At 44.3% G+C, this 11,264-nt stretch overlaps 1 long non-coding RNA gene across 1 annotated transcript in view; it reads left to right on the top strand.

The window, feature by feature from the left end:
- Positions 1–11,264, top strand: part of LOC139756665 (uncharacterized) — a 105,875-nt gene extending 94,611 nt beyond the window's left edge. Inside the window, exons 2-3 of the long non-coding RNA XR_011714407.1 lie at positions 883–1,215; positions 10,590–11,264. This is a non-coding gene — a long non-coding RNA (uncharacterized lncRNA). The remainder of the gene's footprint in view (positions 1–882; positions 1,216–10,589) is intronic.

Here is an 11,264-nt window from a genome sequence, read left to right as displayed (position 1 = left end):
TACATAGATAAATATCATATGTAGTGTAAGCTGTGTTTATATAGGGCATCATATTCTTCATATCATCTAGATTTTTTTGAGAAGAAATACCGGGGTTTAATTCTATATCAATCGTTCTATATCATGGATAAGTGGTTTCACAAGTTAGTGGATCAAGCAGAGTGCGAACTTCAGAATATGCAAAGAGTATAATTTCATTCTTGGATCCCAATAACCATATATATATCTCCATGTAAGAAGTGTTTACATATCATCATGAGAAAGTCCCATACGGTGACTTCTGTACCTGACAAGTCTGACGACCCTGTGATGGAAACTGACATAAATTACACAAGCACCTACATGGTTGCCCCTTTAGATTACGCAGATTTTCATAGGTTGTTATGATCATAAAGCTACTGGATCATAGATCTTTGATTATGCAGTGGTACAACACTCGGAGAGAAAAGAATAAAAACTGCATTTGGGATCCATCAGGCGAGTGTACACACGCTTTCGTTCAGATCAAACATTGTAACGTTCACATAGCTTCAAACACTATCTGCTGTATACGTTTAGAATCCTAATCAAATCATTATGTAATCTGTTTATTTGACCTTAGTATTTCCAATGATATCCATATCAACGTAGAGTCTTTTAGGATGTGAAGTGCAACATTCTTTCGTACTGGTGAGGGTACAGAAACACATGACAGAAATGCTCACTTGACATGTGAAGATATAGTTTAGGGACGAACTGCTCTTTTTAGTGCAGGAGTGGGAAAGGAGGCGGGACAGGAATCACATGGTGATGCTACAGGAGAGATGAGATGTAACCCAGTATGATGTGCTGCTGCAGAAGAGAGGAGTTAGTTGGCGCTAACGAGTTTCTGATGTACTGCAGGAGAGAGGAGGTGTTGCCTAAGTCCCGTGGCTGTGCTGCAGGAGGAAGAAACAGTTGCTGAAAGGACATGGTTATGCTGCAGGAGGGAGATGGTGTTGCCGAGTTCCCCTGGCACTGCTGGTGCAGGAGGAAGACAATGACGATATTCCAGGATAGCTCTGCCAGAGGAGGGAGAAGGTGGAGTCGTGTGGCTTCTGCTGGAGAGAGGTAAAAGCCGAAGTTAGGTGGCAGAAGACGTTGTCAGACACTTTGCGCACTTGTGTCCGTATCTGATCAACTCGTGTGACTGATTTAAGGTGTAGGCCCCCAGCCTTCAAGACCACGGGCATACAGGTAGGTAATTCCAGCAATGTTGAACATTGGTACCTTACTAGTAGGGATGCTAATAATGTAAAAGCACCACTGAGCGTGAATTAATGGTGCCTCTTTGAAGGATTTTGTAGAGGACCACAACAGTGCAAGGTAGACAGGTTATTCACGCCATCTGGAGTGTGAATTATGAATGCAGATCAGGTGGACCTTGGAGCAACGTGGGAAATGTGGTTTCGCAAGGCATCCAAAGATCACCTGGCTGGACTCAAGGTTATGTGGAGCGTTGCTGGAGGCGCTGCTACAAGCTGGGTCTTTTGTATTCAGTAATGTTATGTTCTGTCTCACTTCAACCCGCGGGTTCTTGTTAAAACGTTAGTGTATGAGAGTCAAGTGTGAGCAGTCCGAGGTTGTCATACACCAATTTGAAAGCAACATTGAATTTTATCAAATTGATTAGATATTGGATATGTAGAGTCACAGGTCAGCAGGAAAATTGCTGTTAGGCTAATCGTAGATTCAACATTATGTACACAGTAACCCCCAGAGCAAAACAAGAGTACTTTCTACTGTCAAACTGTTCGTAGATTCAGCACTGTGTACACTAACCCCCAGAGCAAAACACTGTTTACTTTATAGCAGTGTACTGTGAGTCTTCTGACGCAGTGCTGGATAGCTGGGGGGTTAAGACATACTCACTGGGGACCCGACTGTATAAGTGGCTGATACTCTGATACTAGTCAACACACTCGCTGTGAATCCAAAATCAGATCCTACTCCTCTCGATGCTCTCCTTTTATCTATACCCTATAATACATGATGCAGTTAAAAAGATATGGGAACAAAAGAGGATACTGTAAAATGATACACTACAAAGATTCGCTTCTTCCTGAACGTCAGTAAAACTAGTATTATAAACAATGCCTGAGGTACAACACAGTCTTGGAGGGAAAACACAATTTTTTGTCACCAGATGTCTTCATCTGGTAAAAAGCCAAATACACACAGAACGCAACGACCAGACTTGTAATCTACAACAGGAACATGAAAACAGAGAAATGATAGATTCCCTTAGGGCGAGTTCTTCGTGCAGACTGAGCTCATTTGCGTTTGGAGACGATGACACAACCTCTCCGGAGATGTCGGTTCAGTCGTGGAGTAACCACAAACAGGCAGAGTCCGGTGTTATATATATATATATATATATATATATATATATATATATATATATATATATATATATATTATTTGTTATACTTTGTCGCTGTCTCCCGCGTTAGCGAGGAAGCGCAAGGAAACAGACGAAAGAATGCCCAACCCACCCACATACACATACGCGTACATAATCCACACTTGCTGCCTTCATCATATATATATATATATATATATATATATATATATATATATATATATATATATATATATATTATCCCTGGGGATAGGGGAGAAAGAATATTTCCCATGTATTCCCTGCGTGTCGTAGAAGGCGACTAAAAGGGGAGGGAGCGGGTGGCTGGAAATCCTCCCCTCTCGCTTTTTTTTTTTTTTCAATTTTCCAATAGAAGGAACAGAGAAGGGGCCAGGTGAGGATATTCCCTCAAAGGCCCAGTCCTCTGTTCTTACCGCTACCTCGCTAACGCGGGAAATGGCGAAGAGTATGAAAGAAAGAATAAATATATATATATATATATATATATATATATATATATATATATATATATATATATATATATATATATATATTCATACGTGTTCGCCGTTTCCAGGGTTAGCGAAGAAGCGTAAGGAACAGACGCTCGCATCTATTCTTTAGCTGTCATGTGTAATGCACCGCAACCACAGCTCCCTATCCACAACCAGACCCTACAGACCTTTCCATGATTTCCACCTGCCGCTTTAAAGGTCCTGATTTAGTCCATTACGGCACGTCGACCCCTGTATACCACATCGTTCCAATTCACTCTATCCCGTGCACACATTTTACCCTTATGCATGTTCATTGTTTAGGTCCCGATCACTCGGTCTTTTTCACTCCATCCTTCCATCTCTGATTTGGTCCCCCCCCCCCCCTTCTTGTTCCCTCCACATCTGACACATAATCCTCTTTGTAAATCTCTCCTCACATTCTCTTTGTGTCCAGACCATTTGAGCATATCCTCTTCAGCTCTCCCAACGACACACATACGTTTTTATTTCTTACTCGATCAAACCACCTCGCATCACGTACTTTCCTCAAACATTTAATTTCCAACATTTGCACCCTCTTTCGCACATTCTCGTCTACAACCCATGCCTCTCATCAGTTCAACATTGCTGGAATTACTATACTTTCAAACATGCCCATTTTCGCCCTCCCAGATACTGACCTCTCTTTCCATACATTCTTCAGTGCTTCCAGAACTTTTGCCCTCTCACCCATCTTGTGACTCATTACCGCTTCCATGGTTCCATTTGCTACCATTTATACTTCCCGATTTCTAAAATCCTTTAATTCCTCCACTTCTTTTTCATTCAAACCCAGACTCTAACTAACGTGTCCCTCTACCCTGCTGTAACTAATAACCTTGCTTTTATTCACATTTATTCTCATTTTCCTTCTGTCACACACTCTCCCAAACTCAGTCACTAACTTCTGTAGTTTCTCACTTGAATCTGCCAACGGTGCTGTCATCAGAAAACAACAACTGACTACTTCCCAGGCCCACTCATCTACAGACTGCATTTTCGTCCCTCTATCGAAGGTTCTTGCATTTACCTCCCTCACCACCCCGACCACAAACAAATTAACCATCCACGGTGACATCACATACCCCTGTCGCAGACCAGCCTTCACCTGGAACTATTTAGTCTCTTCTCTTCCTTCTCATACACATGCCTTACGCTTTACGCCTTTAAAGCAGTCATCTGATGCGCACATCCTCTACCACGTCTGAAACCACGCTGTTCCTTCTGCACATGCCTTCACCCTCTCAGTCACTACTTTCCCATCCAACTAACTAGGTATAGTCAACAAACTCATAATTCTGTGTTTGAACACTCACCTTCGTCCATCTTGCCTTTATGTATTAGCGCTATGCATGCATTCCGTCAGTCCTCGGGTATCTCACCATGATCCATACATACAATGAAAATCTTAATTGATCAGTGAACAACATAGTCACTCCCTTCTTTAAGAAATTCCACTTTGATACCATCCGCTCCAGCCGCCTTGCCATATTTCATCTTACGCAAGGCCTTCATCACTTCTTTCTTCACCAAACTACACTCACCATGATCTTCCCACTTGACACACCACCACGAGTCAAAAAACCTTTAATCTTCCACCCTAATCAACAAACACAACATTCCTTCAAAATACTCACTCCATCTTCTCACTTCATCAGTACCTGTTTCCACTTTCTCATTTGCCCTCTTTACTGATGTCCCCGTTTGTTCTCTTGTTTATCGCACACTATCAACCTTCTTCCAGAACACTTTATTCTCCCTGAAGTTTACTTATAATCACTCACCCAAAATTTCATTTGCCTTGCCGTTTTTTCATATAGATCTCCCAATCATTCACACTCCTTCCCTGTAAGTACCTTCCATATACCTCTCTTTTTCTCTCACTCGCAATTTCGTAATTTCACCACTCACTACCCTTTTCTCTCACTCGCAACTTCCTTATGTCACCACTCACTACCCTTTTTTAACCTACCTACCTCTCACCTTACGCATGCCACACGCTTCTCTCGCACATGTCAGCAGTGCTTCCTGAAATACCTCCGACTCTTCACCCACTCCCCTACCTTCGTTTTCCCCTCACCTTTTGCCATTCCACACTCAGTGCCTCATGGTATTTCTTAACATAATTCTCTTTTTTAAGTTTATTCACTTTCACCACTCTCTTCTCACCTATAGCTTTTCTTCTTTTTTCCGAAAATGTCTCCAAATCTGCACCCTTTCCTCCACAGGGTAATGATCAGGTATCCCACCAGCTGCCCCTCTCAACACATTCACATTCAAAAGTCTCTCTTCTGTGCGATTATCAATCAGTATGTTGTCCGATAATGCAGCTGCCCAATTTTTTCCTACTCACCTACGTATACATGAGTATGTCCCCCCACCTCTTTTTAAGCCAGGTATTCCTAATCACCCGCCCTTTCTCAACACACAAATCCACAAGCTGTTCACCATTTTCATTCACTTTACTGAGTACCCAATATTCCTCAGTGATACCCTCAGCTGCCACATTACTCACTTTTTACTTATTTTCCGTTTTCTTGTGGTTTTACCTTCATTTTGTGGATAATCACTACTTGTGTATTTTTGCGCGAGCACACACACACACACACACACACACACACACACACACACACACACACACACACACACACGCACGTATATTCCACTTACGACCCACGCTTACTCGTCCCCTAAATTGATTATTATTATATTCAAGAGGTTCCTTGAACTATGATTACGAACCAGCTTTTGAAATAAGCGTATATAACTTTCTACGTATGTGAATGTATGTAAGTAGAAGTGATAATAGTCATCTTAATGAATGAGTAATAAAGTGAGTGTCGATGTGATCAGATGGTAGAAGTGAGGCGGTGCAGGCAGGTTTTGTGGCGGTGAGGGCGGGTTTTGTGGAGGTGAGGGCGGGTTTTGTGGCGGTGAGGGAGGGTGTTGTGGTGGCGAGAATGGGTGTTGTGATAATAAGTATGGATGCTGTGACGGTAAGGGTAAGTGTTGTAGTGATGAGGGCAAGTGTTGTGGTAGTGAGGGTAGGTGGTGTTGTGGTGAAGGCAGATGCTGTTGTGGTGGTGAGGGCAAGTGTTGTGATGATGAAGACAGGTATTGTGGTGATAGGGGCAAGTGTTATGAAGGTAAGACCAGCGGCTCGTGGCGGTGGTTGCAGGTGTTGTAGTAGTGGGTTCGTTGTGGCGGTGATTGGCAGGTTTTGTGACGGGATAGGTGTTGTGGTGGTGTGGGCAGGCGTTGTAGTGTTCATGGCAGGTGCTATGACAAGGACAGGTGTTGTGTTGGTGAGGGCAGGTGTAGTGGTAAAGACGGGTGCTGTGGTGGTGAGGGCGGGGGAGATGAGGTGGGGAAGGTGGGTGATATACAATGGAGAAGGGGGCGAGTATTGTGGTGGTGAGGAAGGGGACGCTGACAGCAACTCCCTGGTCTTGGGGGCGGGGGGGAAGATGTGGGGAGGCTGGCCACTACACAGCTGAACAATGTTGGTACTTCTGCTGATGCCGTCTTACGTGGGATCATGCCGCCCTTGACACCACTCTCTCCTCTCCCCTCACTCTCTCCTCTTCTCTCTTTCATTCCGGACTGCTCCTGTTACACCCGTCAGTCCTCATGCTTTCTCACTCTCTTTCTTTCACCAATTTCGTACCATCATCGCTCGTGAGCGACAGCTGTATAGTGCTAGGATGAAAGAACCTCCTGCAGGGGAGACCACCGAAGTCAAGGTAAAGCTTTCCTCAGGAGTCAGCCGTCGTCTGTCTGTTGGTTTTTATCGAGGGATACAGCTCAGCCACGTCAGAGGCAGCTTGTGCGTGAGACGGCAGCCAACCCCTCCACCCGCCAGCATCACACAAGAGGGCAGGCGATGCTGACAACCTGAAACACGTCACTGAGAATCGAAGGCTAGGGAGTGTCCGGGACCCTATGTGTCCAGGACGCGTCGGCAGTAACAACTGGTGCCTCACTTTCTCCCTCATTCATCGGCTCATCAGAATAATCTTTCCATCTTCCTCTCTTTACCTCCTTTTAATTCAGCAACTCCCCTTCCCTTACTTCTAACATTAAACATTTCCACTCTCACATCCACCTCTTAACTTTTTCATCTTTTATTCACGAATTGTATGACGGATGGTCGTTTACGCAGTTATGTAGTTTAATCAACACGTATCATTTCACATCCTTTGGCATGGACAAGGCATTACAGACACAAAAAAAAAGCGCTTGAGTGCATGGAATTATGCATGAAGGTAAATTTTTGGCAAATTACAAAGGTAGGTTGAGAGTTCATATGTCTAGTATATATATATATATATATATATATATATATATATATATATATATATATATATATATATATATATATCCCTGGGGATAGGGGAGAAAGAATACTCCCCACGTATTCCCTGCGTGTCGTAGAAGGCGACTAAAAGGGGAGGGAGCGGGAGGCTGGAAATCCTCCCCTCTCGTTTTTTTTTTTTCTTTTTTTTAATTTTCCAAAAGAAGGAACAGAGGGGGGCCAGGCGAGGATATTCCACAAAGGCCCAGTCCTCTGTTCTTAACGCTACCTCGCTAATGCGGGAAATGGCGGATAGTTTAAAAGAAAGAAAGATATATATATATATATATATATATATATATATATATATATATATATATATATATATATATATATATATATATATATTGTCCATGTGCGAACATTAGATACAAGCAGTTGTGGAATCATTCTCTTTAACTAGCGGCATTAAGTTACCCGTGCCGTCTCAGTTAATTTTCTAAAAAAAAATTATACTTAACGGTTGGGAGTTGGGTGCGAGTAATGTGTGAATTTGGCTACAAACACGGTAAGTCCTTTGGACTTGACGTGTTTCATTTTTCCTCTTGTTAATCAGCAAATGATTCATGTGTGTGTGCTTCTCTAACAGTGCACTGGAATGAACCCGTGTATATGTGTTAGCCCGTGCAGTGAGAAGTTGTTAGTGGGCTGGGGTGGAGTGGGATGGGTAGCCTAGCAGGAGCGGCTGAGGGGAGAGGGAGCCAGCGGGGCGTCAGCGGCGGTGGTCGCCGGGACAATCGTCGTCGTGTCGTCCTCCTCCTCCGCCGCCTCACGCTCATCACAACCCCAGCGTCCGGCACGCGGGGACCTGGTGCTCCGACTGCCGTATAGAAAAAAGAGAGAATCTTGCTACCGTGTTCCTTTGAGTGAAAGAGACAAAAAGAAAAAGGGAAAATTGGCGTTTGTCATTTATATTCTTCAAGAGAAAACAGTGAATGGTGCTTGAAAAGTATTGAGCATTAACACCTACTTGACACTGATGCCAGGACGTGTTTGACTGGAAGATGGAGACGCCACTTGTGAAGACTGCAGGGCACTGAACCCCGCCGTCCATCAGCTAGCATGACGACTGGGGGCCTCCTGTGCCTACTCTACCTGCACGGTAAGACGCCGATGAGGTTCCTCCTGTAGATGATGGTCATGATGCCATTCGCTGGTGTCACACTGAGGGTAAAGGGACCACGGGTCTGTGTTCCCCTGCCAGGCGGCGCGTCTTTCTTGTGGATGTCACGGAGTGAATTTGTCGAGTATAAAGACCATGATTCTATTTGGCGCGAATTTGTGCACGGTAGACAAACGGACAGACGGACATACAGACAAGATACCGAGACAGACAGACAGACAGACAGGGACCGATCTGTTACTTTAAAAAATGACGGGTTAGATTCCATCTCACATGTGTGGCGAAAGAGAATGGCCGATGCTACAGAGTTTACAAGCCGGGCACAGTTGATGTTACGATTGTTGGTGACGGTTCAACAGGCGTGGTTGGGTTGTTAGTTAAGTATGACACCAAACACTTGCTGGCTAGCTGATAAGGGAGGCTGCAACACTGTGTACTGTGTACGTTGTCATTCCCATGTGCCGTGTGGACTCTTCTCATATCTAGCAAACTTCCATTATATATATATATATATATATATATATATATATATATATATATATATATATATATATATATTGCATAGGTCATTGTGGTGTGCAGATAACCATGAGGAAAAATGAATCACTCTGTCCCAAGTGCACTTTCATGTGGTAAATACATCGTATCTTCCCTGACCAAAGTGCACCTGAGACATACCGCGTTTCATTTTACCTTTGGTTGTGGATAGGGAGCTGTGGTTTCGGTGCATTACACATGACAACTAGAGACCGTGTGAACGAATGTGGCCTTTTTTGTCTTTTCCTGGCGCTACTTCGCTGATGCGGGCGGGGGTAGCGACGCTGTTTCCTATGGAGCGGGATAGCGCCAGGAATGGATGAAGGCAAGCAAGTATGAATATGGACGTGCGTATATATGTATATATCTGTGTGTGTATGTATATATATGTCTATGTATGTATATGTGCGTATATGGGCGTTTATGTATATATATATATATATATATATATATATATATATGTTTATATGGGCCATTCTTCGTCTGTTTCCTGGCGCTACTTCGCTGACGCGAAAAACAGCAATTATGTATTATATGATAAATCATATGTCTATATGATATTGGTCTCCGTTTCATTATGTGGTTACACAGCAAATGAAAAGTCACATTTGACGAGGTTGCATCATTTCAGTAGACGAAGAGGAGTTTCGCTGAGGAACTTCATATTCCTAAGAACTCCAACTTTTCCCTGCTCCTGAAAGGAGCGCCATAAAAGTGAGTCCTAGGAAGTATATAACTAAATATTGTTAATGGTTAGAATTAGGGGGCTGTTTGGTGGTGCCTGTGCGAGCTCAGTTGGGCTGAATGTTGCTGTGGTGCCGAACTGCTTCTCGGGGACGTGGGATCTCGGGTGGTAGGAGATGACGGTGGAGTAAATGGTGTGGTAAGTATACTTCTCGAACTGCCGGATGAGGTCCAAGTGATGATTAAAGTGTGTTTGTGTCTGTGTTTGTGTGTGTGTGTTTGGTTATCAGTTTACGTATTACGTCACTCCTTCGTTAATAGTTAACTAATCTTATTTTGTAGTGTTGTCATTTTATCTCAGTTGTCTGTTAACTGTTATCTGGAGGATAGATTATTACTACTGTGGCTGTAAACTATCGTCCTTTACCTGGATACCTCGTTTGCCTAAGCCTGTAACACTTCAGTACGTGACGTCGTGCCAGGCATAACGTAGGCAGCCGTCGCTCTTAGGGAGGACGATCGACAAATCTGGGATAAACACCATTTTCACTGTGTCGTTATTTAGTGGTTTGTTTTCATATGGCGCTCTGTAGCTCAAGGGTATGTGATGCTTGCCTCATTTGTTCTTGTCTTGTGACAGGTAGGTGCTTAAAGGCAATGTCTAAATTCAAGTTATATTTACCACAGTAAGCACAACTTGGCCAACGAGTGAAGACTGAGGAAATCTGTTGCAACCTCCACGTCAGGATAGGTTCAGTTGTGCAACCTCCACGTCAGGATAGGTTCAGTTGGTTCGCCAACTCATTGCTAGCAACCCACCCCTGTGGCGGTAGGTTGCCATATATCCAAACTGCTGCTTCTGCTGCTGTTGCCACCACTATTCTAAGGAGTGCTCATCCCTCATGACAGCAGCGAGCAGAGCAGCTGCTGTGTGCGCCACAACTCCTCACCCGTGGCTGTTTACGGTACTTGCAGCAGCGTGCGGGGTGCGTATACAGAGTGTGGAGGTGCCTGAGGAGGTGCGTTCAGGGGAGGACGTGTCCCTGCGGTGCCGTGTGGTGCCCTGGCCTGGCCCGCTCTACTCCCTCGCTTGGTGGAAGGACGGAGCTCAGTTCTACCGCGCTGCCGTCACCACCTCCCCCGCCACGCCCAGCACCAGCAGCGGTAGTCACGCCTCTCTCTTCCCCTTACCGGGCGTCGCCGTCAAGGTATGTAGTAGGACGATGCTCTCATTGAACGTGCGTGGTGTCTTATGTTTGGGTGAGGCTGTAAAACGAGGAAAATATGAATAAAAGTGAAGGTATTAGGGTTGCCACTGGAGAAGGTCGGGTGAGCTGGAGTGTAGGTTTAAATGTAGACAACGTGGTGGAAGTGGTGTTGATTAAGGTATCTAGTAGTGATCATGGCAGTGAATGGAGCCATGGGAGCTGAAATGAGTCTTATGATGGATGAGAAGGTTAAGGCCCTGGGTGCATAAAGGGGTGCATGGAAATAGAGGTTTGCCGTGTGTGTGGGGTAAAGTTGGGCATGTTTGATGGTATAGGCGTCCCGACGGTGTTCTATGGATGCGAGGTGCGGATCCTCGATTAAAAAGTACGGGAGAGGATGGATGTGTTGGAAATGAAACGTATTAGGACAATATGTGGTGTG

The sequence above is a fragment of the Panulirus ornatus genome, chromosome 23 (assembly GCF_036320965.1).
Source record: "Panulirus ornatus isolate Po-2019 chromosome 23, ASM3632096v1, whole genome shotgun sequence".
NCBI lineage: Eukaryota > Metazoa > Arthropoda > Malacostraca > Decapoda > Palinuridae > Panulirus > Panulirus ornatus.
Note: the sequence above shows the minus strand (reverse complement) of the source record. Positions and strands in the feature narration are given on the sequence as shown.